Source organism: Brassica oleracea, chromosome C3 (assembly GCF_000695525.1).
Source record: "Brassica oleracea var. oleracea cultivar TO1000 chromosome C3, BOL, whole genome shotgun sequence".
In the NCBI taxonomy this organism is placed as follows: Eukaryota; Viridiplantae; Streptophyta; class Magnoliopsida; order Brassicales; family Brassicaceae; genus Brassica; species Brassica oleracea.
The window spans coordinates 45,304,329-45,313,227 of record NC_027750.1 but is presented as its reverse complement, the minus strand read 5'-3'; positions in this window follow the sequence as shown (position 1 = coordinate 45,313,227).

The following is an 8,899-nucleotide window of genomic DNA, read 5'->3' as shown; positions in this document are numbered from 1 at the left end:
ATGAAAAATCCTAAAGATGATTATCACAACTCAGCAATCTATAGTTGAGACTAATCCCTCCTAACCTATTTAAACCCTAAAATCTAACAATTAACTACTCAGACATGGCTAAGCAATTCATAACAGCAGTTAAGTATAAAAATTTCATTAGAATAGTAAATAGATATCAGTGGAGTTCCAATCACAAATTACAACTTTGGATCTTCTCTCCAATCTATCAAAATCCTAAAAACTTTTGCTGTGAAAATAATAAAACAATGAAAAACACAAGGAAAGCACACTTTTGCCTCTAACATGGCGGCAAAGCTTACATACTTAGGGTAAAACTCGCCAGGGGCTTCAAGTCGGCTGTGACCAAACGGGCTTTCTGCGCGCTTCGCTGTCGATCAATACCAAGTCATGCGTATCGATCGATTCTAACTCTCCAATATCGACCGATTGTCGATCTCGATGGTCATCTCGGGTGCTTGCTCCAAATATCTCCAAAATGCTCCAAAATCATCACTTATCTCCAAAACACACCTATAGAAAAACCTAGAAAGAGAGAGCCTATCGGTTTGTTTATAAGTGTTGAGCTCTATGATATCATGCATACAACTTGTTAGGCATCCGTAAGATAATAATCCTGATTACCTGAATAAAAACCCTAAGTCTAGCTAGTTTCATCTAAGTACCAAAACCCCAATCAAATCCATTGAGCAACTACCTTGCTCAGAAACCTGCTATTTGTTGGGGTCAAAAACGGTTACGACGAAGTTAACGTCCAAATCCCCGAAGAAGAAAAACGTAGAAAACTTCTTCGACAAATACTTTTTCGAAATAGATTCTTCTTTACGAAAACCTTTGAGGAAGAAACGCGAATCATCGGACAAGAGCTCGAGAAGGATCGTTACGCAGCGACCAAACATGTGCTCCACTCGGTCGCTACGAAAACCTTTGAGGAAGAAACGCGAATCATCGGACAAGAGCTCGAGAAGGATCGTTACCGCTTCGAGTCGAAAGACGGCCCAAAGGGATCTAAGACATGACTCGAGGCCCAACTTACGATTTCTTAACCAACAGCCCGTAAAACGCATGTCGGTTTACGCTTGGTTCGCAAGGGAAGATAAATGTCAAGTTTCCGCGGATAAATACGAAATTTTGAAGATAATTACGAAGATCAGACAAAATGGAATATCTCCATTTTTATGCTATGGCGGCTTAAGGGCAGAAGAGAAAAAGCGTAAACCGACTTTGGAGCCAGTATATAAGGGGTCCTAGGCGAGAGGCATGGCGGAGGCTTTTCTCAGAGCAAACTTAGCATTTAGAGCCGTTTTTGTTATTCGAGCTGCGACTCAATTAGGTTTTTGCCGTCTTAGGGTTTTAGAACTAGGAATTTTGCCGACAGCTCTCGTAGCCCAGGCACTTACCTTGTTGTAAACGCTCAAACGCAGATTCGGAATAAGAACTATCTTGCTCTCTTTTTCGATCTCTTATTTTACTACTGTTCTCGTTTCGTGTTCTGATTGCTTGGCGTGTGGTATTAGCAGATATCCGGGACCTCTGGGAAATTAGGGTCCTCCTACTTTCCTTATTTAAATGGAAATCGACAGTGTGAATTTCGGTTCCCACACTATTTACATTTAAACATAATCAACCTAGCTTAATCAATCCGATTAGATTTATTAGGTTCCCTAGCTCCTCGTGAATTCGATCCCTAAGTACTACAACTGAACCTCTTATTTGAGAGAGTAATTCACTTTTATTTGAGTGAGATCAGATTTGGCGCCGTTGCCGGGGAGCTTTGATCGCTTAATAGATTTAGTCTGATTTAGTCTAGGTTTCTTCTTAAAACCAGTTTCTGATAAAAAAATTTCTTGTCTTTTCTGGTCCATACCCAGCAGTACCAGAAGCAACAAGAAAATTCAACTGCTATTCTCATCAGATCCTGCAAGTTTGGAACGTTCGATCCGCAAAGGAAGACACTTCCCATCGATCGACAACAACACTAGTTCGTCGCTCGATTCTCGTCAACCACCGTCGACCCAGACACCAGTCTCGTCGACCGACACTCCCTCACCACTGTCGACCGAAGAAACTCTTCCGTCGATCGATATCCTTAACCCGACGTCGATCGATACTTCAGTCCGAACATCGATCGATACTGAGCCGTGAGACATGGTTGCGATTTTCATGCTTGTACGCGATGAGAAGAAAGACCTGCATGACCAGGAGGGTCATCTGCGTAATGCAGCAGGTCAGAGGATAGACGATCAGGGGGCTGCAATCCCTGAGTCCGATACTGATGCTACATGAACTATTCTACATGTAGACAAGGCTGCTCGACCTAGAATGTTGGCTGATTACAACCGCCTTGATCAGTTTTATGCCAACAGATCAGCTATTCATCCTCCAGCTATCCAGAGAGACGATTTCGAGTTGAAGCAGCAGTACTACACACTTGTGGGACAGACACCCTACTGTGGGTTATCTCACGAGTATCCTATGGACCATCTGGAGAGGTTCGAGGATCTTATATCTGCTATTCAAGTCAAGGGAGTCCCTGAGGACTACCTACTTTGCAAGCTCTTCAAGTACTCACTTGCTGGAGAGGCTTCGCATTGCTTAAGCAGTTACCACCAGGATCTCTCACATCCTGGTCCGACATCTAGAATGCATTGCTATGCAACTTCTTTGATGAAGCGCGTGCTAAATACTTGAGGAGCAAGATTGCTTCATTCGCGCATGAGCCTACAAAGTCCTTCAGAAGCTCCTGGATCAGATTCAAGTCTTATCAGAGGGATTGTCCACACCATGGATTCAATGAGGTGCAGCTGCTCAGCACTTTCTACAGAGGCATCGCAGTGCAGTATCAGATGGCTCTTGATGCTTCCAGCGATGGGAACTTCAACACTAGGAATCCAGAGGAGGCTGTGAGAGTTATAGAGAACTTGGCATCCAACAACAGCACCAAGAACACTGATTTTGAGAGGAAGAGATCTGCAGCCATCCTTGGTAATTACCAGATGGATGAGGTCAGAGCAAAGCTGGACAGTGTTCACAAGCTTCTCAGGAAGCAGGCTTGCTTAGTAGAGGATGTAGAAGCTGTAGACACAGAGGGTAGAGCAGAAATAGGAGAAGATCTAAACTACATCGGTGGAACTGGATTTCAGAGGTCTAGAAACCAGAATGGAAACTTCTATGGCAATGGACAGAGGAGTAATTTCAACCAAAGTTCGCAGTACCAGAAACTCCACAGCAACAACTACAGAAACAACAACATGAGTTATGGAAACTCATCTTACTAGAAGCCACCACCAACTACTCAAGAGAGGAAGATTGAAGCTATGCTTGATAGGGTTCTTGAGGGATAGCAGAGCATGATTATGGACTTCAATGGGAAGATTGACTCTGTCTACAACAACCTGAACAAAATTTTGAAACTTTGAGCACTCATGTGAAGAAGCTGGAGATGCAGGTTGTTCAGACAGGAGAAGCTGTTAAGAGGCAAGAAGCCTTAACAAGAGAGGTAGGATATGATGTGATGAAGCACCACGTGAATGCCATCATAGATGATGATTTCTGGCAAGTGGTGAAGTAGGAGAAGCTGCAATAAGGAGATTTTGAATTAGAGAGTTCGATGAGTTTCAGCGGATCGCATTGGTGTCGATCAATGCCAGATCTCGAACATCGATCGACGGACTGCAAACAAAACCAATCGACAGCCTCTCCAGAGCATCGATCGACGACACCTACAGAGTCGACCACATCTTGAAATGTCGTAAGGATCATGACTCACGAGGAGTTCGTAGCAAGGCACCCGCATCCGCCCAGCCCGGTTTATGTAAAAATCGATCGGCAAACTGATCCTGCCATCGATCAACAGAGAGAGACCGCCATTGATCAACAACCTCCAGCGCCCATCGATAGACGCGCACCTCTCACATACCGAGTGCAAATGCCAAAGATAGACGTCGCCCGTCAATGCACTCCGGCCACAACCCAAACCTTCAGCTAACCCTCCAGAGACCACCATTACACATTCAGATGATGCAACAGAGCCTATGGAAGTTGATAAGCCTCCTATGGGGAGAACCTTAAGAAAGTGAAAAGGAAAGGTTGCTAAACATCTGAAAAAGGAGCTAATGAGAAGGAGATGGAAAGTTTCCAAAAGAGAGTCTTCAGGATTCCACTAGAGAAACCATTCGAGGAGGCCTATTTTACCCACAAATTGTGGATGTTCTTCAGAGAGACCAGAGAGACAGAAGAGGACATTAGGAGAATGTTCTATGAGTTCAGAGAAAAGATGAAGAAGAGGATTACATTGAAGAAGAAGAGTGATCCTGAGAAGTTTTCAATACCATGTACGGTGAAGGGTATTGAGTTGCCACATGCACTGTGTAACACAGGCGTATCAGTCAGCATCCTACCTAGGGTTATAGCAGACCATTTGGGTCTGAAGGTGGAGCCTTTCAAGGAATTGTTCACTTTTGTGGATTCTTCTCAGAGAAGCTCAGGAGGAATTGTAAGAGACCTAGAGGTGCAGATTGGTAATGCCCCAGTTCCAGTTGATTTTCATGTCTTGGATATCAAGCTAAACTGGAACTCTTCTTTGTTGCTTGGGAGAGCCTTCTTGTCAACAGTAGGAGCAGTGTGCAACATGCAAGCCAACCTGTTGTGCCTGACGCTCGTAGACCCACATGCCTACTATTATCCTATTCCAGTCATGAAGCCACAGATGTCCTCCAGAAGAATTGATGATCCAAGACTCATAGCAGCATGCCAATGTGGAGCTGAGTACCTGACAGAGTACTCTGCGTCGATCGAAACTCATACCGCAACATCGATCGACAGTGCCAATCAAAAATAGATCGACAATCACAAGGAAGAATCGATCGATAGTCGTCCAAACGATTGGGAGAATGACTACTACAATCCCACCATGGCGATGCACACTGCTACCCTGCATTAAGAGGAGTATGATGAGGATTACGAGGAGGAATGAGCTATAAAGTACATAGTGATCCTTGCTGAGGAAGATAGACTTCTCCACCATTCATCTTGGAGAAGGAATGTAAAATCGATCGACAAAACCGTCCCAACATCGATCGACATTCGTCTTCGTCAGACAAGCTGCATATGAGCATTTACCAACATTACCAACTACTCATCGATCGACATAGGAGTCGACCATGCACGAGAAGGAGATTTCTCAATTGGAAGTTGGGCAGACGATCACTATCACGAGAGCTTTGCAGTAGAGACATAAATATCTCAACCACGCGCAGAAGAGCTTCAAAAGGGTTTCACTCCTAAGAAACTTCTAAACATGCGAGAACGTGATGAAGTAGATCAACATTGAGAAGAAGCTTGTGGGGAAGGAACACGTTTCAGCCGTTTTTTCATGAGAGCTACCCGACCGTCGATCGACATTGACGTCCCATCATCGATCGACAGATGCCAGAGTTTGGAAAAAGAGCATATAACAGTGGTGGCACAAGGAGACTGGGAGGAGAAGGATGAGTATGGAGTCTACAAAGATGATCATGGACATGCCAGAGATGTAGATGGACACATCATCCGTGTATCCAAAGATGATATCAGAAGTCTTCTGGAAAGAGCCTCAATGGATGAGCACACCTTTGTCTTCTAGAACATGCTAGGTCATTCACACAAACCAAGCTAGTACCAGAGATCTACACCAAGGATAAGATCAATGAGATGTTTTATGGAGTCTATGGAGCCCAAGAAAAGAATGAAGGTGACTTTGAGATGAAGCTTGATGGTGTCTACTACCCACTGCATGATAGCATCAGTTGGTTGACTACATGCATGTAGGAGATTAGGCAAGACATAGCCAGGATACTGACACAGCGTGTGGCCGAAGCAACTGCACCAGCATCGATCGACAGACACCTCTCAACAACGATCGACGATGACCTCAAACATTCAAATCCGATGAAGTCTCAACCAAATTCTTACACCAGAGCCGAGATTGATCAGTTGGTAGAAGAGATCTACAGAACTCTGGAAACAGCAGAAGAGAGGCTTGATAGGAGATGTTATGACATCTATTTCCCAATGGACCTTACAATGAGTTCTTTGACTTCTTAGATAGAAGTGATACAGAGGGAATTATGAGAGATTCAGAGATACTTCGCTCGTCGACCAGAGGTATCAACATCGATCGATGGAGCTACAAACCGAGGGAGGCTAGTACCAAAGATGACATCAAATATGTCTGATACAAACAACCATGGAGAGGAGATCTCAGACGACGCATATGCCACACTCATAAGGAATGAGTTTCAACTTGATAGTCTTGGAGAAAGACTGCAGAAGATAGAGAATGAAACTGCAACAATGAAGGACAAATGGCACAGAGGAGATGAAATAATGCGAGACTTCACTGGTACATGGTTCAACAAGCGCAAAGAGGAGATGGAAACTTGCTTCCCAGCAAGTCCCAGCTTTCCACATTACTAGCCAAATCACCTCCAAAGTCAAGCTAAATGACTATAACAAAGCACTGATTGGGAGGCAACCCACTATTAGGTAATAACTAATTGGTTTTTATTAGTTAAGCACTTATGTTAGTTTTTAATTATTGCAGATCATAAAAAGAAAAACAAAATAAAGAAGATCCGAGTAGCCGATTGCTATGAGTATCGCCCGAAGAAACACTGCCGACATCGATCGACAGAACATCACCTGCCGCGACCGATGACAGCACAATTGCATCGATCGACATCTAATTCGGTCTGGTATATCGTTCTAACTTGTTACATTGAGTCCTTATGTTTTAGTTGTCACCATAAATCCGACTGAATTTACACTAGGGACAGTGTAGTTTAAGTCTGGGCGGAGGTTTATTGATATTATTTTATTCATGCGTCTTATTAAAACATTTTCAAAAAGATTTTTTATTGAGTCAAGAAGGGGATAATGAACTTGTTGATTTTTACTTATTATCTAACCACACCATTCTAGACTTACTAGTTGCAGATAGCACTAAAGATACCAAAGTGAATCAACCTGTCAACTATGTTACACTTGCTGAGAATGTTTGAAGGAACCAAAGCTGACCTCCTACCAAATTGAGCTCAACTCTACTTGTCTTGGGGCTGGGTATACATGGGATCGAATTCTTCAAACAGGTCTGGAAGGTAAAGCCTTGTGTAGATTTATCACCCTCTCGCTCTCAATTTCGACTTTAGGTTTTTATATTATAAAATATATATATATATAATAAAAATATGCTTTTATATAATATAGTTAGAAATAGAAAAACTTATGAAAGAATTCGAACATGACTTGGTGGCTACAACCATTAAGGCTTGATTCATAAGAATTTTGTAGGTAAAGGATTAGAACTGGACTTTGTGGTTACAACAATTAAGTTTTGATTCACATATAATCCTATGATATAGGTCAAAAAGAAGTGAACATGATTTGGTGGCTAAAACCATTAAAGCTTGATTCATGGAAGCCTGTCCAACCTTGGTCAATGATCTTGCAATAAAGCAGACTTTGAGTAGGGGAGAAATTAGTAGAGAGAGAGGATATGAACTTTTGTTTACCTGCAGGTCCAGATACTTGTTTCAGCATCCTTGCATCATGTGATCGATACCCCCAAGGTAAAGCCTAATCTTTTATTTATGCAAGAATTGAGGTTGGTAGAGGGGATTGTCAGACATGACTTGCTAAGTTGTTGCTAGATGAACTTGGTTGCTAGACTAGGATATGGTATAGTGTGTTTCTGATATTAGGACTTTCTAAGGTGTTGATTCTAAGTTTTAAAATATGTGAGTCCCTGCTGTTTTCAAACCTCTTTCAGAGAGACTTCCTGTATGTTTTGCTTGAGAACAAACAAAACGGTAAGTCTGAGGGAGTTGATAGACCATGGATTTGACCCACTTTTACCCATGGTTTATAAGTGTTTTATCTACTATTCATTATATTCTAGAGTCTATTTAGTATATTTATAGGATCAAGAGTGATTTAGAAGAAAGTGATGATTTTGGAGCATTTTGGAGATATTTGGAGTAAGCATCCGAGCTGAACTGACCACCGAGCATGAACATCGGTCGATATTGAAGAGGAATAATCGATCGATGTTCACATCGTAACATCGATCGACAGCGAAGCGTGCAGAAAGCCCGTTTGGTCCCAGCCGACTTAGAGCCCAAGTATTTACCAATTTACAAGATTACCCCTGACGAGTTTTAACCTAATTATATAACTTTTGCCAACATGTTAGAGGCAAAGTGTGCTTTCTTGTTTTACTATTTTCACAGCAAAAGATTTTCTAGGATCTTTAGTAGATTGGAGAGAAGATCCAAAGAGATTTGTGATTGGAACTCCATTGATATCTATCTATTTATCTATACAGTTTTTATACCTAATTGCTGTTATGAATTGCTTAGCCATGTCTGAGTAGTTCTCTTGTTAGATTTAGGGTTTAAATATGTTATCAGGGATTAGCCCCAACTATAGATTGCTATGTTGTGATATTCATCATTAGGATTGTCATTAATGTCTGTCTCTAGATTAGCTACCTAGAACTTGCCCTAGGAGTTGTAGACACAAGTGATAGCTTGCATCTCACCCTGAATCCATCCTAACTCAGCTAAGAATGCTAGAGTAAGGAGAGAGCTGATCTAGGAAGCTAAGTGAGCACATTCAACCCGCGCGTGAAATCTTGACCAAACGCGTCGATCGATATTCCAATCGAATAATCGGTCGACGGTTCAACAAGTGTACCGATCGATATTCTTATAGAATCATTGATACCACTCAAATTACCGTAAGGAGTGAATTACTCTCTCAAATAAGAGGTTCTGATGCAGTACTTAGGGATCGAATCCACAAGGACTCTAGGATTACTCAACAGATCTAAGGGATTAGAAATAAAGATAGA